Below are 26,515 nucleotides of genomic sequence, written 5' to 3'. Positions count from 1 at the left end.
TGTTTCAAGAGGAATCGGTAATGTCAGAAGATTGCGCTGGGATTTGGGTGAGGTTTCAAGGACGTGTGTTCAAATTTGGTAAAGATATTGGAAAAAATAGCTTGGATGTTGCCATCATTTAAAATAAACTGTTGGGGGGCACCTGGGTGGCTCAGTTGGTTAAGCATCCGACTTCAGCTCAGGTCATGATCTCCCAGTTCAGTCCGTGAGTTCAAGCCCTGCGTTGGACTCTGTGCTGAGAGTCAACTCTGTAGCTCAGAGCCTGGAGCCTGCTTCAGATTCTGTGTCTCCCTCTCTCTCTGCCCCTCCTTGGCTCATCCTCTCTCTCCCAAAAATAAATAAACATTAAAAAAATAAAAAATAAATACAAAAAAAAAGAAATAAACTGTTGGGGAACTTGGGTGGCTCAGTCGGTCAAGCGTCTGACCTCAGCTCAGGTCGTGATTTCATGGTTGGTGAGTGTGAGCCCCACATCGGGCTCTGTGCTGTCACCACAGAGCCCACGCAGATCCTCTGTCCCCCCCCCCCCCCCGCTCTTCCTCCACTCGTGCTCTCCCCCTCTCTCTCAAAAATAAACATTAAAAAGAAATTAAAAAGAAATAAAAATAAATTTTAAGGGAGAACGAGCCTCCCCCACGTCTCATGCAGCCTTCCATATGGAGGGAGCTTACAAGTGTAACTTCCAAAGTGTAACTTTGCCCCTTTAGTGACGTGGCTCAAGGCAGCTACACTGGTTTGCAAATTGGTAAATTTGAGGTAAATCTAGTGGTGACTAATAACCCTGTCCTTCTTCTCTTTGGAGATGAGCGTCTACCTGAGAACTTGTCTCCACTGTTCTGCCTCACCAGTGAGAGGCCTGGCCAGACCACCACTACTGCCACTTATTTGACACCTTGACATTCAGCTGGATCTCACCCTGAGCTGTGTCTTCCAACTTCATTTTAGTCACTGGCCTTTATCTCTGCTACTCCCATGTCTGATTCTTCAAAATACTTATCACTCTCACATGGAAGCAAGATGCTATTTTATTAGGTCCCTGGCCCTCAAAGTCTCTGTGGACTCTAAATCTTCTTGGGAGTCTAGTAACTACAGCACTAGCTCACATGATGGAGATAAAGAGGATCTAAGAAGTGTTGCTTGTTTTCCAAGGTTAACACTCTTTATATTGGGTAGAACACACAGTAGGTGACTCTTCCTTCAATCCCACCTAAACGGATGAGACATAGAGAGTCTCCAGTCCCCAGTCAGTGGTACAGACATAAGAAAGACATTGGCTGGAAGGCCTAAGAGGGGGAGGTTAAGGCTTTAGCTGAGCTTTAAGGAAAGGGTGGTACACACATTCCAAAAAGTGCAGTGTGCTATTAATGGAAAAATAAGCACATCAAGCTGGTTCTATTGCAAATATGTATTTATAATTACATCCTGTAAGTAACTGAAAACTCTGTCATTACACTAAAAAATGTGAAACCTGCTGGAGCAGCCGAGCGCACGGCACGGCAGCGGCTGCAGCATCAGCAAGTTCCGTCTCACCCGCTCCACGGACAGGACAGCCCGTGGTGATGTTCACCATGGGCTTGGGAGACGGGTTAGCACTAAAGAAAAAAGACAGAAGCTCTAAATGTTGATGCCAACACCCGGGCCTCTCCGTGCGACCGCAGCCAGCGAGCAGGCTAAGAGAAGACGGAAGCGACTCTGAGAACTTAAGAGAGCAGTTGCTTGACCTGCTCAGGGCAGCCGGGGTGGGAGCTGAAACTCCGCCCCACGGGAAAGCCGGCTGCAGAACAGACATGCGCACGCTGCGCTTCGGCAAAGCCTCGGAGGCAGCCCCTGGCCCGGTTGTGAGCCGCCGACCCAGGCCCTTAGGTAAGCACAGGAACGGGGCTCATCCCCAACAGGAGGCAGTAATGGAACAAAGTCGCGGGCAGGAAAGCACTGGAGGTGCTCGGAGGAGGCAGGTGGGGGAAGGGTTCTGTCTATACACCATGGTTAGCCTTGGAGAGTCACCTGAGGCCACTAGCTCCCATGAACGCCGTGGGCCCCTGTGGCGCCGTGACCGCACTGTTCCTCTCAGCAGCCCACTGATGGTGCGGAGGTGCTCTTGCATAGTTTTTCTGAGCAGGGTAAAGTGTCCGTGCTGAGCCAGTCACACGCTCTGGCTCAGGCCTCCTTTTGCTCAATATCAGGCACTTGCATTGCTGCTGACCAGAGACCTGCCTGCTGGTGTACGTTGGAGAAAAACGAACGCAAACACCAACCTTCCGTTTGGGAGACAGGGGAGCCATTTACAGGCTCCAGAGAGCTTTCCCGTCCCTCTCATTTCCTCCTCGGGTCCCATCTGGTGCTGCTCAGGCACAACTGAAAGATCAAATGGTGGCAGACCACATCTGGAAGAGTGTACATCTGGCACTCTCACCCACACCACCTCCCTTCCTCTCACCCTCACAGAACTAAAGATAGGGAGTCAGAACACCTGCTTCCAAGCCCCGGGCCTGCCATTGACTGAGTTCAAGGGCAACGTCATGGGATCACTTCTCTGGGCATAACTGTGTATGAAGTGATTTCTGAAGATCCTTACAGCTGCAAGATATGTATTTTTATTTTATTGTTTTAAATATTTATTATTTTTGTGAGGTGAGGGGTAGAGCGAGAGGGTGAGAGTAAGAGAGAATCCCAAGCAGGCTCCATGATGGTAACACCAAACCCTCCGTGGGGCTCGGTCTCATGAACCCATGAGATCATGACCTGAGCCGAAATCAAGAGCCTGAGGCTTAGCTGACTGCACCACCTAGGCACCCCTCAGCTCCATGATACTATTATCCTGTGACAACCTGGAGAAGTAGACAGAAAGAATATTGATACCCTCCATGAAAGTGGAGACCCTGTTGTTCAGAGAATTTAATGATTCTGACCCTAAAGTTACCCACATGGTAAGTGGGTATGTCTCTGAACACTTCATGTAGTGTTTTTTCCACTGTATCACACAGACGTGTGTATGAGCACGCACACGGATTAACCGTGACCTGCTTCACTTTAGCTCAGATAACTAGACACAGATGAACAAATCCATGCTTTCAGTTAAATGACACTAATTACTTGGACAGTATGTGGCTAATTAGATTTCAGAAATTGACAGCTTGCAGACAGAATTTGTCCTAAAGCCCCATTTTATTTGGCTCCCAGAGTGTTTTCTATGTATTAAAAAAAAATGTTGCTCTCTCTTCAATTGGGGATATTTTACAAAAAAATCCACATTTTCAGATTCTCTTCAACAGATCTGGCAACATGACATTAATTGGCTGAAATGGGTTTGTCTATTGTCCTTTCAGTTAGTGTTTTTCAGCCTTGGCATTACTGACATTTTGGGCTGTGTGATTCTTTGTTGTGGGGAGCTTTCCTTGTATTTGGAGGTGTTGAATAGCATCCCTGTCCCTCACCCACCTAATGCCAACAGCAGTAGCCCCTTCCCACTGTGTGACAACCAGTTGTGACATTGCCAGATGTCTCCTGAAGGGCCAAACTGCCTCAGGTTGGGGGGTTGGGAAACATTGCTGTAGGCATTTGACTAGTGAACCCTGGAAAGCAGAATTTTCGAGCCGGCAAAGATGGAATGAAACCTTCTCCTTTTATGGAGTAGGAAACTGAAGCCCATCCAGAGATGTTAAGTAACCTACCCACGGTGGCACAACTAGGACAACTAGTGTAAGTGCCAGGACTGGGACCCAAGTCCTCTGAGTCCTTGTGCAGTGCCCTTTCCCCTCAACCTGCTGCCTCCCACACTACCCATTGCCTGCCAGCTTCTACCTGCTCTCCTTGCTGGCGGGATGGTGGCTTGTTGCTCTCTCACGTGTGCAGTCTGGTCCCTGCCATTGGGTTTGGGTCACGTGGGGCAACTCTTCACTTACATGGAACATCTGCTGGGTCTAGGCAGTCCCTGTTGTCTCACTCAGATAGAAAGGGGGATTTCATAAACATTACTTTATTCTCTCTTCCAGTCACTTGACATAGGATTTTCCTCATTCCCAGTCTGGTTAGATCACCACTCTCTTCTGCATTCTTCTGCATTCCACAGTTCCTCTAAAGCCACTTACAAAAGGTGCCGCCAGAACCAAATGTTTGTTTGAAGTCATTTGTCACTCTGAAAACCCCTCTGGAATGTAGTCATTATACAACAGTTGGATGACATTGTTTATACACTTAGGATTTGTTTCGCCATCTCCAGTCTCGTCCTTTTTTTGATAAAATCAGTTTAAGAACATAGTACTGATTTCCCACAAGAAATATTTTCTTTTTAGAATAAAAGAGTCCTCTGATGTCAGAAAGTTCCTGCCAAGGCTCACTGGACCAGGAGCCTCCAGTGCTCAGGTTTTCATTGTGGCTCTGCCACATATGGGCTAAGCAAATCTGTAGCTTTCTGAACTATAGAACAGTGAGTTCGGGTGGCCTCTTAGATCCATTGAAGCTCTCACATTGAGTTCTATTCTTATTTTATCATTAGTTGAAGAGTTCATGTGAAATTTCTCCCTTTATTGAGTCCTGTTCTGATTGGTCAGGCTATTTCATTTTTGACAGAGAAAGCCCCAGAGCTTATCTTAAAATATTATTCCTTTCCACACCCACAGGGTGACTTTTCCATGGTTTAACTTGAAATTTTTCTAGTGGTTGGTGAAATACTATCTTAGTACTTTGTACTACTTAGTACTTTGCCAAATGGTCAAGTAATTTTCACTCGGGGTATGTCCTTCTTGGATGTCCTGCCGACTGTAAGAATCGTTCGAGTGAGGAATGATGGCATGAGTCACCCTCTCTCCCCCCCCACCATCAATTCTCCCTCCCAATATGGTAGGACATGTCTTATGTCATCCTGTATTGTGATCTGGAGTTTATGGAACACTGCCACGTGACCACCCACTACTGCAGTGTCCCACTCTGAAGTTTGTGCTTAGTGTTATGGTTTCTATTCTGGATATATAACTCTTTGGCATGGTTTCCTACTGTCTTGGCTTCTGATTGTCTTTTCCCTTTCTTTTCCTTTCCTTTCCTTTCCTTTCCTTTCCTTTCCTTTCCTTTCCTTCCCTTCCCTTCCCTTCCCTTCCCTTCCCTTTCCTTATTTTCTCTTTCTTTTTCTTTTTCTTTTTTTCTTTTTATTTCTCTTTTCTTTCTTGGAACTTGAGGAAAAAAGACTCCTTGCATGAAAGGTAATGATAGCAGCATGGCAGTGTATACAAAGGATGTGAGTAATGTCCCCCTGTATAATGTTTTGGGTAGGCTTGTTCATGAGGTATGTTTGCACCAGTGGACAAGGGGAAAAAATTCACCAGAAGGCCAGATTCATGAATTGAAGAAATGAATTGGGCATTATGGGCAGACTACAATTTGGACTCCCCAACACACACCAAATGGTGCATGTAGAGCTGAAAGACTGCTCACCAGTGATCACCTGATTGGGATTGGTTGGGGGACTGGGCAAGGCTGGGCCCACAGATGATGCCTTCACTGCCTAAAACCCAGCAGGGCCAGAAGGCCAGTGCAGCGCTGGTCGCTCTATTTCCAAACCACAGCCACTCTTAATCAGACCCACATTGTGAGTCTCTGTGTGGAGATACACACACCTTTTTCTTTTGTCTCTATATCAAGAATGAAATAAAATCAACTTATTTAAATTTTTGCTTATTATAAAAAAAACACATTACTATCGATTGAACATTGACTTTGTGTCAAACATTCTACCTATATTGTTTTGAGGATAGTTGCTAGCTGCCCTGGAGTATGTATTCTCTTTTCCTTTGTTAGCAAGACAAGTCCTGATTTTTTTTTTTAATTTAAATTCTAGTTAGTTAACATACAGTGCATTATTGGTTTCAGAAATAGAATTCAGTGATTCATGACTTACAACACCTAGTGCTCATCACAAGTGCTCTCCTTAGTACCCGTCACTCATCTAGCCCATCTACCACCCTCCTCCCTCCATCGGCCCTCAGTTCTCAATCATTAAGAGTCCCTTGTGGTTTGTTTCCCTCTCTTCCCAACCTGCTCACTCATATGATCACCTGTTTTTTTCTTAAATTCCACATATAAGCAGAAGTATGTGGTATTTGTCTTTCTCTGGTTGACTTATTTCACTTAGCATAATGCACTCTAGCTCCACCCAGGTCGTTGCAAATGAATTGGGCAAGATCTCATTCTTTTTGATGACTAATACTCCATTATATACATATACCACCTCTGTATCCATTCATCAGTGGATGGACATTTGGACTCTCTACATAGTTTGGCTGTTGTTGATAATGCTGCTAGAAACATTGGGGTGCACGTGACCCCTTTGAATCTGTATTTTTGTATCCTTTGGGTAAATACCTAATAGGGCAATTGCTCCATCATAAAGTAGTTCTATTTTTAGTTTTTTGAGGAACCTTCATGCTGTTCTCCAGAGAGTGGCTGCACCAATTTGCATTTCCACCAGCAGCGCAAGAGGGTTCCCATTTCTCCATATCCTCACCAACACCTGTTGTTTCTTCTGTTAATTTTAGCCATCTGATGGGTGTGATGTGGAATCTCATTGTGATTTTGATTTGTATTTCCCTGATGATGAGTGGTGTTGAAGTTTAGCTGGGTACGTGGAATCCCGGTGGAAGATTCTGGCTTGTAGTTTGTGGTGCAGATTGTTGTGACCACATGACTAAGTGCTAGCCAATGGGATGCGAGCAGAAAGATATAAACAACTTACAGTTCATACCCTTAAATTTAGGGAAAGATTGTGCCCTTCCCTTCTCCTTCCTTTTCACTGGCTGGAATGTAGATGTGGAGACAAGAGTTGGGAACAGACAGTTTAGCCCTGAGGTGAAAGCTATGTGTTGAAGATGCAAAACAGGATCCGAGGAGCCTGGCCCCAAACTGGGGAGCTATGCTGTTAACTCTGGACTCGTTGTGTTCAAACTGTATCATGAGAGAGAAAACAGCCCGCCTCTTTTAAACCGCGGTTATTTTGACTTTTGTTATAATAGCCAGACCTGTTTTCAAACTAATAGTGGCATTCATTTTATACTTTTTGTGCAAATGAGCGTGTACACCTCAAAGAGATAAATAATTTGCCTGAAATTGCTTATGGAACAGTCCCCTCAAGCAGCTCAAATATGATACTTTCTCTTAGAATTCCTCTCTGATATGGAAATGCCAGTGAAATCATGCAGCTCTTTCCCCACACCACAAGAATAGCCAAATCTGAATGACATGTACATCCCGGAGCATCTGCCTGGCTGAGTGGGTGAGGGTACGTTCTCTGTCAGCCTCCATCCTGAAGTCCCACCACGGCAGAGGCTGAGTTAGTTTTGAGGTTCAGATAGCCTATGTGGTAAGTCAATAAATATTTCATAAAAAATGGTCGTCTTCACTTAGTATCAATTTCATTACTAGCATTTTATCCTTAAGGGCTTATGTCTGGAGTTTTGTATATTTAAAACAAAGTTATTTAGCACCAGAACAGAGATTATGTTGCAAGATACTTGGGGCGCCTGGGTGGCGCAGTCGGTTAAGCGTCCGACTTCAGCCAGGTCACGATCTTGCGGTCTGTGAGTTCGAGCCCCGCGTCGGGCTCTGGGCTGATGGCTCGGAGCCTGGAACCTGTTTCCGATTCTGTGTCTCCCTCTCTCTCTGCCCCTCCCCCGCTCATGCTCTGTCTCTCTCTGTCCCAAAAATAAATTAAAAACGTTGAAAAAAAAATTAAAAAAAAAAAAAAAGATACTTTATTTGCTTATTTAACATTTTTAAATATTTTGTGTTCACGGGGTTTGGGTTGTGACAGCTATCATGGTATCTCTGACTTGTTTTTTTTGTTTTTTTTTGTTTTTTTTTTTCTTTCAGGGCTACTGAGGTCCTTACTTAGGAGATTCCAAAAAAGAGATATGACGGCCAGCGTTTCTTCAGTCCTCACTGACAAAGAAGACGATGCATCTTCATGGTGATCTCAGCGCTTCTGATGCCATTTGGAAATTCGGAAACGGCTCAATTATATCTGTGAGCCATAACTTAATCATCTCTGAAGCTGTTTCCAGGTAAGTCAGAATCATGATGGCAAACAAAGGGAGAGGCAGAAGGAGACATTTCTTCCACTTCTGCATATGAGTGGGAGTGACTGAGTCATGAAAGCCAAAGCTGGGAATGAAAGCAGGGACCAGATGAAATGGCAGGAAAGCCAAGATAGCAAGGAGGGAGGGATCAGGGGTCAAAACAAGCAGGGAACCAACCAGGCTGGGGAGGGTTCATCTGCACCAGCTTTGAAGCTTTTTGAGGCTGGGGGAGAAGGAAAGGGTTAAAAGAAAATTTAGAGAGCTTTACTTGATATGAATATTTTACTGAATGAGGAAAAAAAGGTCACCGTCAGCAGTGCTTGAGACCCAAAACTGGTATGAAGTTCAGAGGCATGATGTTATAGGATGGCTTATAAACTGACAATGAGGAAGTTGCTTAACCTTTACAGTGATTGGTTATTATGGTGGGGGTTTCCAGATGGCAGGGGATTGGTTAAAAGTGCTTTTCTTATACCATTTTAGGAGGACATTTTAAATTTCTGTTATGATTATCAGTGGCATATACAAGAAATAACCTAAGGTAAGTTTCATGTACACTTATAAAAGAAGCTGCATTTAGTTTTGCTTATTTGGCATAAATGGTTCTGTTTGCTTGGGAGATAGATGTTCAAGGCTGATCTCCATCTTATTTTATTTTAATTCAAATAAATAAAAATTGTTGAGGGTCTACTATGTGCCAGACACTGTATATTATCTAATCAAATTTTCACATAAATTCTTTAGATGGTATAATTACCATTTCTTAGCTGAGAATGATGGTCTTCAGAAGTTAGGCCAATGATGTCACATGACTGATGAATAGTAGATCTGGGATTCAGACTCTGGTCGGATTCCAAAGCCTGTGTTCTTTCTGTCTACAGCAATGACTCCAGAGTCAGAAGCCAGCCAAGAGAAGGCAGGTTGTAATGAACTGGGTAGAGCTGACAGGGAGTCAGACGTGGACTTTGTGTAACCATATGGGGACAGGGTATCCTCTGGCACAAGGCTTTTAGGGAGTAGACTGTCTTTGGGGAAACACATTGGTAAACTGCCCTGGATGTGGGCCAAGAGATCCCAAGGTCAAGGTCTAGAAGATAAAGGCAAAACCAAATTTCTCTATAGAGGAAGTCAACTAGGATTTGGGACGTAAGCCAAGAATTTGACAGAAGAGGGGAGGAGTTAAAAGAAAAGAGGGGGCCAAGTACAAGGTGGGAGGTGGAAGCTACAGGGAAATGTGGCCAGGGAATGAGGTCCTGGTGATGAGGTACCTGAGGGGCTTTGAAGACTAGAAATGTGCAATATTTAGTCATAAACAGATTGGTCACTGCACTGTTGACTCCAGCAGTTGTCTGAATTGTCCTGTAAAAGTATGTCACACACACTTGCACAGCCTTGTGTTTGAGACAGGCTCACGTGGAATGTCCCAACAGGAAAACAGAGTGCTGCTTAGTGTGGAGGAAGAGGCGACAGTAGAAAAGAGAATAGGCATAGAAAAGAGAGGGCTCCATACATGGAGCGATTAAGCCTCAGCCAGAGGTGGCCTGGACAGTTATAAACAACCTCCTGCCCACATGTCAAAGATTAACGAAGAGTTTGAAAGAGTTGCTGAATGGCTTACCTCATAAGGCATGAGAATTCAAAACAGTTTCATTTAAATATGAAAGGGCAAGTTGACTTTAGCTGACATCTGGTTTATGAAAAGAAGATATTTCTAAAAGAGCTACTCAAGGATGAAATGGGTGACCTTGGGCAAGCAGTAAATTCGCCATCCTTGGTAACGTTTAAGCACAGATAATAACAAAACCCAGGCATGGCAGTGGCAGAGAAGGACTCAGGTGTTGGAAGGGACCAACTATACAACCTGTTGAATTCCCTCACAACCCTGAGAGTCCAGATTCTAAGTCTATAAATTTGTAAGTCTACAGATTTGCAATTTGTAAGGCTCCTAAGTGAATTAAGTATCCAAGCAAACAGAACCATTAACATTGGAGAGATAAAGTTGCCTTACTATTGAGACACACTTCTGGGTCACTCAGGACTTTCTCCTATGCTCCCTGACACTCCATTATGAGTGGTGTGGTTTAGGCAGCCCAGGATTTGCTTTTGGAGCAGGTGGGCTAGTGTGCCTGTCTGAACAGGGATTCAGGCTTCAGTGTCAGCTGAAGAGGAATCTAACCTTGTTTGCCTTTTGAGATTTGTGTCTGAACCTGACCACCCTTTGTCCCAGCTCTTTAGTGATGTCCAAGGGCTGGAGGCACCTCAAGGGAGTGAAAGCCCACCCGCGTCATGAGAGATGGAAGAGAAAGAGAGAAAGAAGCAGCAGTCTATGGAGAAAGTCAGGAACAACTAGCTCCCTTTTCTCCCTGGCCTGGCCAGAAAGAAAACAAACCAGATGCTGCTTCAATCCTAGACTGTTTGCAGGCACAAAGTATATATCAATGGCTGAAAAACAACTAAGAAGATTATATTAAAAAAAAAAGCTTCCTGGATTTTCTCTCAAAATGCACCCAGAAACCCAGAATAGTATATTCCCGCAAGTTGGAGAAAAATACCTAAGTAAATATGATATCCTGCCAATGCTCAAATTTTGAATCAGCCAGGGATGAAGATAGCTTGGGTACATGAAATTCATAGATAAACCATAAACTTACAAAAAGCAGACTTTATTGGTTTGAATTTCAGCTTGTAAGGTATTTCACCACCCACTCAGGGTAGAACGACAGTGAGTAGTCAGAAGTCACGAAGGAGGAGGAGACGCAAATAACTTACATCAACCACAAACTAGATCATCAGCCCTGGAAAGTTGACTGTAGACCTCAGACAGTCTCTGATATTTGAATTAAGATTAAAAGTTCCCATATGAAGCCGGTCTAGGAAAGGCATTCTTGATGACTCTCTCAGACTCTCTCATGTGTTAGATTCCTCCACTGAGTGGGACTGAACACGTCTCTGGGGTTCACACCCACTCAGATTAGGTTCAAGAGGCTAAGCAGTTCAGTTCTTGCCCCAGAGCTTCCTTCCTTTGCGGTAACTAGAAGTCAGTTGACCACCTCACCTAGGAGTTCTGGAAGAATTCTGAGTCCCATGTAAGCTGCCTGTCAGCTTCAGAAATGGTTTTCTTCCAAGAAACTATTTTTGAGTTGTGAAAAATGTTAGCACGCATGACCTCCTGTTCTTCCACGTTATGAGCATTTTGAAGCCATTTCTCCAATCCAGATGTCGTGCTAGGTTCTGCAGATACAAAGATGAAGACACCACCGATGCTTTGGAATAGCTTGGAGCTTAGTCAATACGGTGCTCATGCGAACAAGATGAAAACCCAGCAGGCTGACCACTAAAGGGCAGAGTGTACTGTGCACGCAGGGGCTCTGGAATTTGGGAAAGGCCTCCCAGCAGAAGAGGAGCCTCAGCTGAGCCTCTAAGGCTGGTTGAATGCAAGTTAATCAGGTGAGAAACAGGGAATGGCATTTCAGAAGGCAGGAATGGTACCTTGCAAAGGTACAAAAGAGGGAGAGATTAGGACAGTGGCATAAGGAGAGCAAGTAGTGCCAGGGTCAAAGCAGTACATTGTACCCTCTGGCTACCTAAGAGTTTTCCTGGAAAATGAACAAAGGCATGGCGAAGCTCAGGTGCTTTCCTGCATTTGACATTCAACAAACCTAGAGATACCAACTCACAGCAAAAGGAAATGACACACCCTGACTGGTTTCTTTGTGATACCCCAAGACAAGCGCCAAGGGACTTAGAGATTATTGTCTCTGGAACAGTCAGGGCTGCTCATGTGTGTGTGACCTGCAGCCACACAGCGCTCTGTGCTCAGAAGCCTTTGGACTTGGGCGAATCTCTGCAAGTGCTGTCTTGAAATTCTTTAATACATCTTGATCAGAGGGCCCTTCATTTTCATCTTTCCCTGGGTTCCCCAAATAATGTAGCTGATCCTGAGAATAGGTCATTTTCAAAGAATTTAAAATAGTTCAGTACTGTCATATACAAAGTGGAAGGAGGGCAAGGTGGCTGAGGAGGTTGAGAAGGTAGGCAGTGGCATATATGGAAAAGCCTGGAAGCCTTGCCTTTAAAATTTGCCTGTGGGAGAAGGATAGTCATTGAAGACTTTGAACAAGAAAGTAACGCGAAGAGATTTGACTTTTAGATCACTCTAGTGTAATGTAGGTGATGGAGTGGAAATGTAACAGTTTTTCCCATATAAAATTAACACCTTTTTTTGTTCAGATTTCATTTATCAGGTCAGGTCTGAATTTTTGATCCATGTCAAAATGCAAAGGTCCCTGAGAGGAATAACTGCTGCTATGGTTAATGTACATTTTAGGGTCAATTAAGATAGCAAGACCTGTGAGTACTTTTGAGAACTGGAGGTCGGAAAGAGAGAATGGAAACCAGGAGGCAGAGGGTTCTGTGTGGAGGAGGGGACCATAGAGAGGCTGAGCCTTTAGAGGGAAGCTTATAGGCTTTTTCTTTGTTTTCATTTTTCCCAAGACCAGCCTGACCCACACGTAAGATTTTTTTTTCCCTAAAATTGCTTTTAGCACTCCCTACCTAGAGTCATTTAGTGCAGCAGTTCTCAAAGTGTGGTTCCCAGGAAAGCAGCATCAACATCATGTGTTAGAAATGCATTCTCTGCCCCATTTTAGGTACACTGACTCAGAAACTCTGGGGGCAGAGATCCCGCAATCTGCTGCTACCAGCCTTCCAGGTGATCCTCATGCAGCTAAGACCTGTTGCATCATCGTGAGTTATCTATGTCCTTGGAACTCACACATGACCAGTGGAAGTGCCTATCTGGTATTAGAATGGAGAATCAAAAGTGATTTTCATACCAAGAAAAAGTTTGGCTTTGTTCTAAACATGCTTTTCATGGAAGTATATTCAGTGGGTGATCTAAGGTTATATATGATTACAGTGTCTTCATAGGTGATAATTCCATAGTTCCAGAATGACTATAAAAGGTCATGTATTATTGCACAGACTCAGAATCATAGCTGCTGGAGCTAACAATGGCATTTAGCAAAACAAGATAAAGATGATTCTTTTTTGTGTATGCAAGCACGGTTGTTATATGGGAAGCATGTTTCACTTGTACCGTCATCTTCCAAAGGAAAATCTTTGCTGATAGTGCTGGAATTTTCATTTCTCTGCGCCTTACGTTATACCAGTAGTGTCACGGCTATGTTAATACATATCCAAAAGTTGCTTTCGTTTACATAGTCTATAAAATTTCTGAAATGCAGTCTAAGTTGCTGTTAAAACCAGCATTTCTCAGATTCTTTCCATTGTCCTCCATGAGTAATCCAATATACATGGAAGGATAAAAGAGTAAACACTTTTGTGATAATCCAAATTTTTCCAATGGAATTTTAAACAATTTGACAGTTCAGTCTTGTTAAAAAGTGATATAAAATAAATGCTTCTTAGCAAACAATTGTCCAGTAAATATTATAATTCTGTCTCATATTCTCACAGTGGATTGCTTTCTGAGTCTTTCAGTGGAATTCTTTCAAATTAGAGCTCAATGATCTTCTTTATATTTTATCCAAGGTTTGAAATACATGAACCTGTCTCTACTTACTTGAACAATGGCCTCTATTATGGTGTCTTTTTCTTTAAATCCAAATATTATACTCAGCATTTTAGGAATTCCCTATTCCAAATACAGGCAATTAAATTGTCTATAAGTTATTCAGAGCCCTAGAAAACGAAATGAAATAGGAGTTTGTACTTTGAAATGAGTTCAAAAATGTGTACCATTTGTCAATGCTAGACTCTGTCAAATAGTCCTCATTATCTTCTGGTTCTGCTGTTAACAGACGAAATAATCTGACACAGACTTCTCTAACAAAAATATTTCCTTCTAGGAGAAGTCTGGCCTTTCTCAGCAATCAGGATTCAAATTCTTGACCTTGAAGATGGGAGAGAGAACAGAATGCTTCTTGGTGCCACTCTAAGCTGGATGAAATTTGAAAACATCCCCCAGGATGAATAGGGGAACATGCATGGAAATTTGCATTACTTTTAGCAAAATCTAGGACTAATTTGGAGCAGATAGCCTGGTACTCCAGAATAAGAGGAAACCAAGTGTGGAACTTTGGAACCCCTGGAGATGTTGCCTGGGGACAGGGCTCAGATGCAAGGTTCACATCACTGGCCAAAGAAGGCAAGATGATTCTGAGTTGAGACCAGAACAAAAGTGGTCATCATCCTTTCCTGTTCAGTGACTGTTTACCCCAACCTCCTTTGCATTTGCCCTTTTAATTTAGGATCCTGAAAGTGTGATTCTGTTCCCACCCTCTCGTAAACTTCAGTAAAACAAGGAAGTAAACAAGTGTTTATTGAACCAACTTGAAGGAATGAAAGAATGGTGGTCTCCTTAATCATTTCAGGATACTTGAATATTAACCCAAATGAATTTCTAATTAGTGGACTTTGAGACAGTGTGAAGAAAGTGTCTGGGAGCAAGAGCCTCTTTCTAAGAGCAAAGGGGCTGGGGTTACAAACTCATTTCTTTTCTCCCCAGCTGCCTCGTCCACCTCTTTCCACATATTATCCTTCTTGGCAGGGAGCAGGGGGGATAGGGTATCCATCAACGCCACCATTTTCCTCTTCCATCAGATCACCATTTCCTCTTCCTTGTCTGGTGCCTGAAACCCTCACTGTCCGTCTCCATCCATCAGTGAAAGGGTGGGATGGCAGAAAGTGGGAATTACCTACTGAACACTTCTACTTAGATATCCTAGAGGGACTATAAATACCATCTGAAAAAATAAACTCCCTACATCCATACCTGCTCCTTATGTTGAAGAGCCTCTGTTATTATGGTATCATCACCCAGTTGGCCAAGTGAAGAGTTTGGAGATACTGGGTTCCTTGGATGGTAGTTAAACTACCATGAGGACATGCAGGGGGGGTTGTATGCAGCGTGAAGAGTGAGAAGAAAAGGTATTTTGGAAAACAGAGATTAGGTTTCAGCCCGGAACATGTGGAGAAAGGCAGGAGCGAGGGTCTGAAGGGCAGGCATGGGGCACCAGAGTCCACAGTAAGGCTCGGAAAACCTCAGCTAGAGCGGTGGCTAGAAGGTGGGTAAAGTGAAGAGAAGAGGGGCAACTACAAGTGTCTTCCCTGGATGGGGGGCACTTCTCTAACCCTCCAGACTTGAGAGGCATTCTCACTTCCTTTCCTGCTCAGCTTCCAGTGACAGTGTTTCCATGCTGAAACACCCTAATGCATGTGATTGTTTCAGAGACAAGTTCTAGAAAGGACATGGTCCCATCTCCTATTGAACCCAGTCCAACAAACAAACCGAAAGTAATCAGAACTAATTCATATCTTTGCTCAGTCTCTCAGGAAACAGGCAAAGGTGGAGCTGGGATAGACAAAGTATGTTTTCATGCCCAATAAAAGTAGCAAATTGTTGCACAAATCCATTCATCCTTCATTCACCACTTTTCATACTCCTCACTTCCTAATATCTTCTGAAAATCCCCACACTCTCAACTGCCAACTTCAGTACCCACTCACTTTCTAATATAAACCTTCCAGCTTCTCCAGATTGCCCCCAGCTATTTACTTACACCAAAATTCATAATAAGGTCCAGGTGAATGTGTGAGTCTGCGTCAGTGGGAGGGATCCTCCCTAAGTCAGGGAAATGGGCTGATTCACTCACATTGTTTCTGCCTGCAATGTTCTTCCTTCAGCTGTGTGGCTTTTTTTATAAGAAGAAGAAGGAGGAGGTGGAGGAGAAGGCAAACTTAAAAAGGTGAGCCGTATGTCCTTTCAATGTGCCACGGATACATTGTTTAATAGGCTTACACAAGAATGTGCCTTATTTTACTCACTGTTTACTATGGATTAAAAATCCTAGATGTAGTGAAGTTACTTGTTATAGATTTTTTTCCAGGAGAGACCCAATTTCTGTCTGTTAGAAAGATAACCTCAAAGAATATAGTTTATATAGAATATAGTAGGATGTTAACCAGTTTAGTCTCCAATGTAACATCCTTACTTAGTTGAGCACTCCGTTGTTAAACTCCCTGTAAATGACAGATTTTTTCAATGCCCTTTTGAACCAATCTTAACGTTTTATTGATCCTTTACTAACTACTGAGTAGAATAAATCTTTGACATATGTTCAGCTTCTATTTATGCAAGAGTCGCTTTTTGACTGTTTGAAAATTATACTTTAACAACTCTTACTGAACCTTAATGTCCTTCAGATACCTGCTCAAATGCCACCTTCTTGTGGAGGCTTTCTTTGACCATGCTATAGAAAACAAGACCCTGTGGACATGCTCAGTGTTTCCTAGCTCTGTTCCTTTGTTTTATTTGCCTCACAGCATTTATGTCTACCTGATACTTCATTTTGATTTTTTTTTTGTCTCTAGCCACCAGAACGGAAGCTCTGTGACCTTAGACACTTTGTACCCCACTGCCTGAAGTGATAGCTGGCATGTAATGAACACTCAACGAACATGGAATGAATGAATGAATGAACATTCTAGTATCATGCATCCCTGCTCCTCAGAGGCTAATTACATTGTATACAACCACACTTGTCAACCCTACACTTGGAATGATGGTGCATATTAAAAGGTATGGTCCTGAAGTTGTATTTTTTTCTGTCACCATTGAGTGACTTCTTCTGGGCCCTTTAGAGAGACAGATACCTTTGCAAGTTTGGTTTTCCATCTGTTAATGGGACCATAACACACCTGAGAAACCATCTATACCCTTGCATGTGGCACTTGAACTTTTCAATGTGGAGACCCATATAAAGGCCAATGTAAGTGACATTATCATTGCTGTCTCATTGCTTCGACTATTAATAGTGATTGTCAACGATGACAACTTTCAGGCAGTATGAAGCCTTTCAGAGTGTTTTTTTTTTTTCTTCCAGAGTCTTCAAGACTAATACTCAACCTGAAAACATCTTCCTCTTACCAAGACAGCACTTCCTAGGAAAACGAATTTTTCAGGTAATTTTACTTCAGTACAAGTGGGCTTCTCTCCTTGTACAGCACGTAAGTAAGAGAAGAAACTCACTTATGAAGTACTTTACTACCTTGTCTAAATAAGGGAAAAGAAAATGTACCAGGAAGCCTCAGAGCCAAATTGAGCTCAAATGCAGGCATCCTCCTCAGCTACACCTCTCAGGAAAGCACCTCCTTTAAATACATATTTGTACCACTTCAACATCAGAAAAACTTGGTATTTTCCAAAACAGTTTTTTTTCCCCTGCCCAATAGCTAGAAATTTCTTAGGAGTGAGTGTCTTCCCTAAAACAACAAACCATCTTCTTTTAGCTCTGTGCCCTCAGAGAAAATAAGACAGCCTCAGAGATTTGAGTTTCCGTAACCTCAGCACTTGTAGACAGTAAGCAGACTAGCAGGGGACTTCACCAACAGTTATGATCTGGTGGTACAGCGGGAAATCTGTTTTTGGAAGCTAAAATCAATGGGCACTCCTTGAGCTGGGAAGATTCTGAGGTTTAGCAGCTTAGATAGCAGAGATGGTAACATGCTGACAAAGATGGCTGAAGCCATACGTCAGGGAGCAGTCCTATTGTAACTACATTAGGAACACTCCAATGATTGTAAGCATAGAATATCTCTGTCCAAGTTCAACAGAAATTGTAAGAAACCTCAGATTACTTCTCAGAGGAGCAGGGAGCATCGTCTGTGTTAAAATCAGAAAGTGGAGTGGCCTGGAGGCCTTCCTAGAGAAAGGTTGGAAGTTACCAGGGCATTCGATTCAGTCCACCTTGGCAGGAAGACCCTAAGAATGCTTTTCGGCTCTTCCTCTGGATACTCCCTCTTTAAATTCCTTAGTGGCTGTCTCCACTTTCCCAGATCAGGTCAAATATCTTAGCAAGTGGAAAATATCCTCTTATTATAAAACAAAAATATGGAGGACTTCTGCCCCATGCCTCCAAAAGATTGGTTAATGGGTGGTTACATGTTTACTGTCTTAGTGTAAGGCTAAGTGTGCACTTTGCAGGCTGATGAATTGGAAACTTCTCTTCAGTAGGTGACAGCAGGCCTGCTTGAAAATTATTTCTCCTGTCAAAATAGTACTGATAGTAATAGCTACTATGCATGGAGAGAGCATAGTAGTAAAGAGCATGGGCCATGGAGTCAGATGGATTCCTGACTCTGCTGCTTACTGTTTGTCCATTTCCTAAGCAAGTTACTTAACCTCTGTATGTTTTCGTTCGCTCGAGTATAAAATGGAGATACACAAGGAAACTAACAACGGCAAACGATTTCAAATGTTTGCTAGGTACTAAACATTATTCTGGTGTTTTGCCTTCCTTAACTAATTTAATGCGTTCCATGACCCTATGAGGTGCGTGCCTTTGTTATGTGACCCCTGAGTTTCCTGCACTCTCCTGCCTTGAGTGCCAGAGACCCTGGACACCTGTGAAGGAGGATGACATGCTTCACGGGCATTATCTCATGTAATCCTCACAGCACTTTTATGAGGAGGGCACTCTTATTTGACCCACTTCTGCTTGAGAAAACTGAGGTGCAGAGGTTAAGTAACTTACCCAAAGACAGTAAGTAGCAGTGCTTGGAAAAATAGGCAGACCATGCTGTTAATTATTAGGCATCATAATATTTGTTCCCCCAGAGCTCCCCCTGTTTGTTAAAGGGGAATGAAACCAACTCAAATCACATGTTTGTGAATGGGAAACATTTAAAAAGGATGGCTGAAGAGCTGCCTCCAGTGCTTGCATCAAAATAAACAGAACTGATAGACACAATCAAAATCTCTGGCTTTAATTTTGTTGTTGTTGGGTTTTTTTCCCCTTTGGTACAGGATTTTATGATGAAGTTTCCATGAGAAAAGGGATCCTGTGGTCATGTAAAATAATCAACAAAAAGAATGTAGGAAAGGGTACTGGTAAGCCATATGAGGAAATCACTAACAAGATGTTTGTCTCCATACTGACATGAAATTACCCAAATGTATGATTTCACAATCTACAAGATGGCAATAAACTGCCCCTAGAGGGCGCCAAAGTGATCTCTCTGTCTCTCTCTCTCTGTCTCTCTCTCTCTCTCTCTCTCTCTCTCTCTCTCTCTCTGTCTCTCTCTCTCTTTTTTGCAAATCTGTGTCTGTAGATCTGATCTGGACCTCCTGCATCTCTGAGGGTTTCTGGATGGTCCTTAAAAAGCCCCTCAGGGCCTTCCTCTGGTTTGGGGTGTGGGCCACGGTCACCCAGAAAGCTAAATGCAGCCTCTGGGTGATAAAAGCCCTGCGGTAAACTGACTTCCAGCTAACCGCAGGGCAGGCGAGAGCGTCTAATGCAACCACAAAGTGGTTTGCTGGCACAGAACTTTCCCAACCTTTGGAACAAGATACCAGCGGATGTTGTTTAGTCTCCATCTTGGAAATCTTTCTCTCGGCAAGAGGAAAATTCTGATATCCATCAGTCTGAAATCAGCTGGGCACAGCCTTAGGTGGAGGCAGGGGGGCAAGCATGTTGTTTGTGGGATCTCACAACCTCAAAACCTATAGTCGTAAAGGAGCTGCTTACCCAATTAATTATGAAACAGGCAAGGATACAGACACTGGCGGGGATCAACAAACTGCATGTAGACTAGCAGAGCTCCTTGAACTATGACATTTGTTTTCCTAAAAATGTTAAGAGAAATTAAATTTTAATGCAGAATTAGGGGTGCTTGATGAACTTCTGGAGTCTTCAGTATGCATGCAATACCTAGCATCTTGCTGTCAGCTCGACGTGGACTCCTAACAGATGTCCTTTGTCAAGGTCGCTGTGTTGAGCTTGAACGGAACCACTGACCTCATGCAATCAGGCTGCTGCATTGGGATCCCTGTTCTGAAGAAACTGAGATTGACAGTGTTGAGACCTTGAGTTTTTTTCTTTACAGTATCGCCACTGCTTATTCTTCAGCCCTGCCTTTGAGCTAGAAATTGATGTACTTGGCTGATGAGACTAAATTACATGAAAGAATGGCTTTCATCATATTGCTCAATTTAGGGATTTCTTTCATTTCAAAGCCAAGGTTAATTACCTCTAGAAAATGTTAAGCAATTATCCACTAATAATAGCAGGGAAGATGCTCCTGGAGCAACCAATTCAAGGTGGAGGGAGGATTTGTGAGGAAGGCAAGAGACTTAGATTTGAATTAGCGCTGAGAAATGAAAACTATGTTAAGCTTTTAAAGACTTTAATGGGGAGAGACAAGACTGTTGCTTTAGCCCTTCAGCAGCCTTGGCCGTCAGTTTATCCCATTTTTTTTTTCCAGGACTTGGAGGAAAGACCTAGTTGATGCATATTCCCTGTAATTTTTTCTTGTAACCGCTCATAACCGAGGGTGGAGGGAGCTCAGGTCTCTGGCAATCAGTGGGATATAACAAAGGTATGGGCTCTGCATTAAAGGTGAAGAAGAATCTAGTCTGAGACTTTTCAGTTGCATCCAGGGATTTCCTATATTGCTGTATATTAGAGTACTCATAGTTCGGAGACTTGCTCTTGGAGTTCAGTGATGAGTGATGTCTTCCAAAAGCCTGGGCCCTTCCACGTGCACCACACACACACACACACACACACACACACACAGAGTGCTATTTTATCTCTCCCTCTCATGCTCAATTTCAAGTCATTGTACAATGATAAAGCTTCCAAGTAAAATTATCTGCCATTTGCTCAGCTCAAGATCCTATGGCAGGTGGACATAGAAAGCTGAACAATCAACACTCTGTTCTTTCTTTGATTCCTTTAGTTTGAGAAGGAAGCCTGCGGTTCTTTGTGTACAGAAGCTTGTTACCACATGCTGGACTTTCTCCCTGTTGTGGACGTAGTTCTCACGCAGCCCCAGGATTCCTTAGCATCTGGGAGGAAAGCTGGTCAGTAGATACCAGAAGATGCTTGGAGGAGTGGGCCCAACCTGGTGCTGAAGTGGGGGCAGTTGAGATACTTCTCTATCCCAATAAGGCTTCAATGCAGGGGATGCCAATTCTAAAAGCAATGCTAGCAGGCAGCTGCCTGCTGTTCAAATAAAATCCTGTTGCCACATGAATGCATTTCAGTTCCTTTCTCTCCAGACAGAGCAATTCCCAGATCTCATGGGCTAACCATAAGATGATCTTAGAACCCCCAAATTATAGCCCTTTAACATTTCAGTATTAATCTCCTATGTGCTTAGGCCTAAGTACGATAGAGTTTACAGGAATTGATCTTTAAATTGAAGCTCAGAGTTTCAAGGATTCTGCAAGGGAGAAAATTATTTAGTTGCTGGGAGAGAATTATTTATTTGCAATTATGAGCATTGAGAAATCAGGATTCTCATTTCTGACAGGTAGCAACCACCATCAGTATGTGGTGCCTATTTTGGACAGTTTAGGACCTGATGTTAAAGCCTACCTTTAAATATTGAAAGTAAAGAAAAATAAGAATACATCATGTGACAAATCTCCCAGGTAATGCAAAACAAAATATAAAACTTTTCTAGACAGAGAGTGAAATTAGTTAAATTCATGTTACAGAAACCACACAACCTAAACAGACTTGTTTTCCTTCTTTTTCTTCTGTGAAGTTCCAAGGGCATTTTGTCAACTAGGCAAAGCTCAGTTACCAACCTTTGCCTTTTTTTTTTTTTTTTAACCACGTTCTAGCTTGGTCACAACTGTGGGTTTACCTGTCTGTTTATTCCCATGTCTGAAATATCACTAAATGTTACATAGATGAGCTGGAAAGAACAGTCAGAGACTCTTAGTCCCATCCTTCTATTTTATAAACAAGGAAACAGAGACTTAGAGAAGTGGAGTAACTTTTGTAAGGTCCCACAGCCAGATAGTGGCAAAAGTGGGATGCAAATCCAGACTTCCTGACTCCTAGTCCAACAGTGTTCGGATGCAGATTGTACACACGACGTGAGATCTTCCTTGAAATGCGACATGCCACCGTAAGACCCCAGGCAGAGCGCACCACATGCAGCCACAAAGGAAAGGAGTGAAGCAGGAAATGAGGAAGAGTTTAATTTGGAGGCTATGTTTCTTTGCATCCTCTAAATATTAGCTCTTAGGCACAAAGCCCCATTCTTCTGACCCAAGAAATCACCACGACATTGAAATTACCACAGATATTGAGCTAGAGGTGTTCTTAGGTCCACATGAGATGCCGTGGAGTTACTACATTTAAACCTAATATAAGTAGGTTATAAAAATATAAATATAAAAATATTTAAAGGCAAGTTTCTTTAAGCATTACAGTGTATAGTTGGTCTGTGCTGATAAACTGATGCAGGTCTGATGACTATATAGTACTGTTTCATTCATTCATTCATTTCCTCATTGATTCACTCAACAAATCCTTGTTGAGTGCCTAGTCCATGTCAGGCGATGCAGTGGTGATCAGGACAGGCATAGCCTTGGCTCCCTTAGAATGTATAATTTAGTGGGTACAATGGGCACTGTACACATATTTGCAGTAATTTATGGTGGAGCACACCACAGAACTTCATGAGGAACCAAGTCCCTAGATTGACATTCTAACTCTGGTTTTTCATGAAGGTAGTTTGGAAAGCGGTGGAGACATTTGGGTTGTTATAATCCTGGAGGGATTGTACCCACCTTTAGGTATAAGGAAGCAAAGATGGATATTTTGTGCTTTGTTGCCCTGCCGTGCAATGTAGGGATTTTCCCCACATCCTTTGAGACCGTTCACAAAGGTGAAAAACCTGCTTTTAATTACCCAAGCCTAGACTCTAATTCCACTTATAGGTCTACATGAAGTATCTTTTGCACAGCTTGAACATATTAGGAATGCTCAAGGAATGAGTCCATGTGGAAGACATTTTGTTTTGTTCCCTTATGAGCACCGTCCAGACTTTCATAAGAGTGTGCCACTGGTAGCTATGCTGCTAATAAAACACAACTCTATCAGGTTACATTTAGAGCTATCTCAGCCATAAAGATGGAGCATAGAGGTATATCAAAATTCATTTGCAAATATAAATTACTTTCTTTTCATTATTCCATAATGTTAGGACAGCGTGTTGACTATAGCTTATTTTACTTATGAATTTCATTTCTGGTTGGTTTGTGAAGGAAAGTGAACAAGATCTCAAGGACCAGGAAGAGAATTCTATTGTTTCTCCTCTCTAGTGTCTAGGAATGCCTTTGATGGTGTCCCTTAGCTGACAATTGTTGTGGCTGTGTCCACTGAATGGTTACTTGGTAAGGTACAGGGGCTTTCAAATCTTCTCTTCTCCTGTTTCAATGACTCTGGCATCAGAAGATGACAGACTGAAGAGAAACCCAAACACATGAAGGGATGTAGAAGGTGTGACTGCCTACCTGTACGTTAATTTTTGTCTGCACAATCCTGAAAGCATATATCTATCTAGATTTTAGTTTACTGGAACACAACACTCAGAGAGAATTTTTGTAACTAGTGTATATGCTATGGAACTAAAGTCACAAGAAAGAGTTCAGATGCCAGATCGTGGCAGTGAATGCAGGGAGATCCAGGAGCCCACAAGCTTAGGAACGCCAGCCTTTTTACAGTTCTACCTGTGACTCCACTTTTCTGGCTGAGGCAATGCAGGAGAGTCTGAATCAATGACGAACATGTAATAGATCGTGGACTTAACAGTAATGTTGAAAGAGCTTCAGTGTACCTGGGAATTTCACATCCTCGAGCACCATGATGTTCTCAGGCACTTTTCTGATAACTCTTATTTCCTAACCTTCCACAAAACAAAGGTGTAGCAATGCAGGTTATAGGTGACAGACAACCATCTTCTTTATAGATGGAGAGAGATAGCAAGCCTTTGCTGACTCAATTTTATTCCTGTTGCTATTTGATTCAGCTATTTGATAACTTAGAGTTGGACAAGCAAGACAGAGCAGGATCCGGGGAAGACAGGCATTAAAAAGAGCACATAGCCCTGAAAGATGACTTCCCTGGAATCTTTGACTGCACTTGAATATAGGGCAGACCTGGCCCCTGCTAAAGAACCTCCTGATAGCTATAGTAGCTTACAGTTACCAAATCACCATGGTGCTTTCTTAAAGAAGTCTGACTCAGTAACTAAACTTCAAACGTTAACAACTTGTTGTTGTTTTGGGTTTTTTTTTTAATCTTTACAATTTTGACTCTCCAAAACTGAATGAGGGCCATAGAGTTGGAGTTTGTGATTCAAGCATTTTTAAAATAATGTTAGTGTGGGACTCCTATCTCTGCTCTAAAAAGAAGCCTATCGGGGCACCTGGGCGGTTCAGTCAGTTAAGCGTCCAACTTCGGCTCAGTCATCATCTTGCAGTCTGTGAGTTTGAGCCCCGCGTCAGGCTCTGTGCTGACAGCTCAGAGCCGTGAGCCTGCTTCGGATTCTGTGTCTCCCTCTCTCTCTGCCCCTCCCCCTCTCACGCTCTGTCTCTCTGTCTCTCTCTCAAAAATAAATAAACATTAAAAAAAATTTTTTTTTAAGGAAACCTATAGCAAGAGAACACTTGGGATTTTTTTACTTTGGGGATGTAGCCCCTGCATGTGAGGTCAGCTCTCCTGGTAGCCGGGATGAGATGACCAACTTGCTTTGCCAAGGCCTCCAAATTGTCTCAAATGGCAACTAATTTTAGTTGAAATGGACTTAATCCAAATTCGAACCAGGGACTGAGAAGAGCAAGGCTCCATATCCCATTACAAGAGCTATCCAGATTCCCCATAATACTGTATATTAAATCCTTATAATAAGCTGCTTTGTGAGTCTTGGTGCTCGTTCAGTATTTTCATTGCAGTGATTACCCTATGGTCTGCTGGCCAGCTGAAGCTGGAGTCCTCTTTCCCTTGATACGTTTCCATAACATCTCTCATCGGCCCAGTGAAACTTGTTGTTAAGGGCAGAGCTAATCTATTGCAGCCTGCCTTGCTGCATCATGCCAAGAAACTTGGTGTGTTTCTTTCAGCTATTTCTGTGAGGACAGTTCACTTCTTTGGAAGAGTTTTAGCTCCATCGAGTCAGTGAACAATCCAGCTGCAAAGAATAGCTCTTGAAAACAGCCTCCCCAATCCATCCTAAAAGTGGGCGCCCCTCGCCTAGACTGACACCAAAATGAAGGTGTTATTTCATATAGTGGGTTTTAACATGCATGCATATGGATATTTAAATATCCATGCATTCCAAAAGAATCTGTGGGAACTTTTTTAAAAAGTACCAGGATTTACATATCCTTGAGTGACATGGTTTCCTAATTCCAGGCCCACCTCCGCTGCCCACCGCTTGGGCTACTTGTTTGTAGCTTGTTAACTTTGTTGGGCGCTGGCAACAGAGAGGGTTGAGACAGCTCCAGGCTAGTAGGATAGAGCGACAAATAAACTAGACTTTTGTGTGATATATGTACAGGAGCCAAAAAACTCAACAATACCAACCAGTTTGAAGACAGCCCAATAGAGTTTGCTTTAAATTCTAGGGCTGGGTAAGTAAACACATTTGTCAGCAGCTGGGCAGAGGGGAGGGTCCCTGACAAGGGCTGAGCAGTGTGGTCCTCTCACCTGGCAGGAGGGACCTGGAAGATGGGTGGACATCTGACTACATCCCCTGTCTCGTGCTCCCACCCTCCATCTGGCTTGTCTCTCACCCTCATGTTTTCTCTTAGCAGCTCATTTATGAGACTTTCACCTCTGTGATTTGTCCCTGCATCTATTGTTTTGGGTTGGCACCCACTGCTGGCACCCACTGCTCTTGGCCTCCTCTCCCGTCTTGGACCCTGTGTTGGGAACAAGGTTTGCTCCTCTGGCTTAGCATTCTCCCCTCACCGATGATCTTGGCCTCCACCCCAGGCTGTCCTCCACCTGATCCCTTGTCTCTGGGCTCAGGGAGTAGGTGCCAGCTCAGTTCCAGCCACACCCTTGCTCCGTTCTTAACAGGGCCAAGGGTTTTTGTTTTGTTTTGTTTTGTTTCCTCTTCGGGTCCCACCCTTATGCTCTTCCTGCCATTTTGAAACAAAACCTAATGCTTTAGGCCCCGATAAAACAAACAAACTGACAAATATATTAAAGAGCCAAGTCTGGGTCAAAAATCAAAGCAAAACAAAACTAAACCCTAGAGAACATTTCTTTTGTTATAGGATTTGTGCCTTATATTCCCAGTCCCCATGGTGGTAAGAGATATCAGTGTGGTAGATACATGAGAAGCATAAGGCCAAAGAAAAGCTGCTGAGGACGCACCCCAACCATAATCCTTGTACCCAGAAGAGGCCTCCGTTAACCAGAGCTCTTGTGGCTTATACTTTCAGGACATTTTATACCAACACTGTCAATAGAAATATAATATTAACCACATATCTAGTTTTATTTTCTAATAGCCACATTAAAAACAGCAAAAAGAGGGGTGCCTGGGTGGCTCAGTCAGTTAAGCATCCAACTCTTGGTATCAGCTCAGGTCTTGATCTCAGGATCGTGAGTTCAAGCCCC

At 43.0% G+C, this 26,515-nt stretch overlaps 1 long non-coding RNA gene across 2 annotated transcripts; it reads left to right on the top strand.

Moving 5' to 3' along the window:
* The first annotated feature begins 1,866 nt into the window (after window positions 1-1,866).
* LOC131519813 (uncharacterized) lies at window positions 1,867-21,122 on the top strand. 2 transcript variants are annotated; one of them, XR_009265805.1, is made up of 9 exons: window positions 1,867-1,955; window positions 7,858-8,048; window positions 8,547-8,604; window positions 11,292-11,510; window positions 12,713-12,809; window positions 13,934-15,832; window positions 16,458-16,665; window positions 16,970-17,048; window positions 20,826-21,122. It is a non-coding gene; the product is annotated as an uncharacterized LOC131519813 (long non-coding RNA). The 2 variants fall into 2 exon arrangements; XR_009265804.1 differs by lacking the exon at window positions 1,867-1,955 and adding an exon at window positions 6,778-7,348.
* The last annotated feature ends 5,393 nt before the right edge of the window (window positions 21,123-26,515 follow it).

The sequence above is a fragment of the Neofelis nebulosa genome, chromosome 8, assembly GCF_028018385.1.
Source record: "Neofelis nebulosa isolate mNeoNeb1 chromosome 8, mNeoNeb1.pri, whole genome shotgun sequence".
Lineage (NCBI taxonomy): Eukaryota > Metazoa > Chordata > Mammalia > Carnivora > Felidae > Neofelis > Neofelis nebulosa.
The sequence above is the reverse complement of the archived record's forward strand: the minus strand, read 5'-3'. Positions and strand labels throughout refer to the sequence as shown.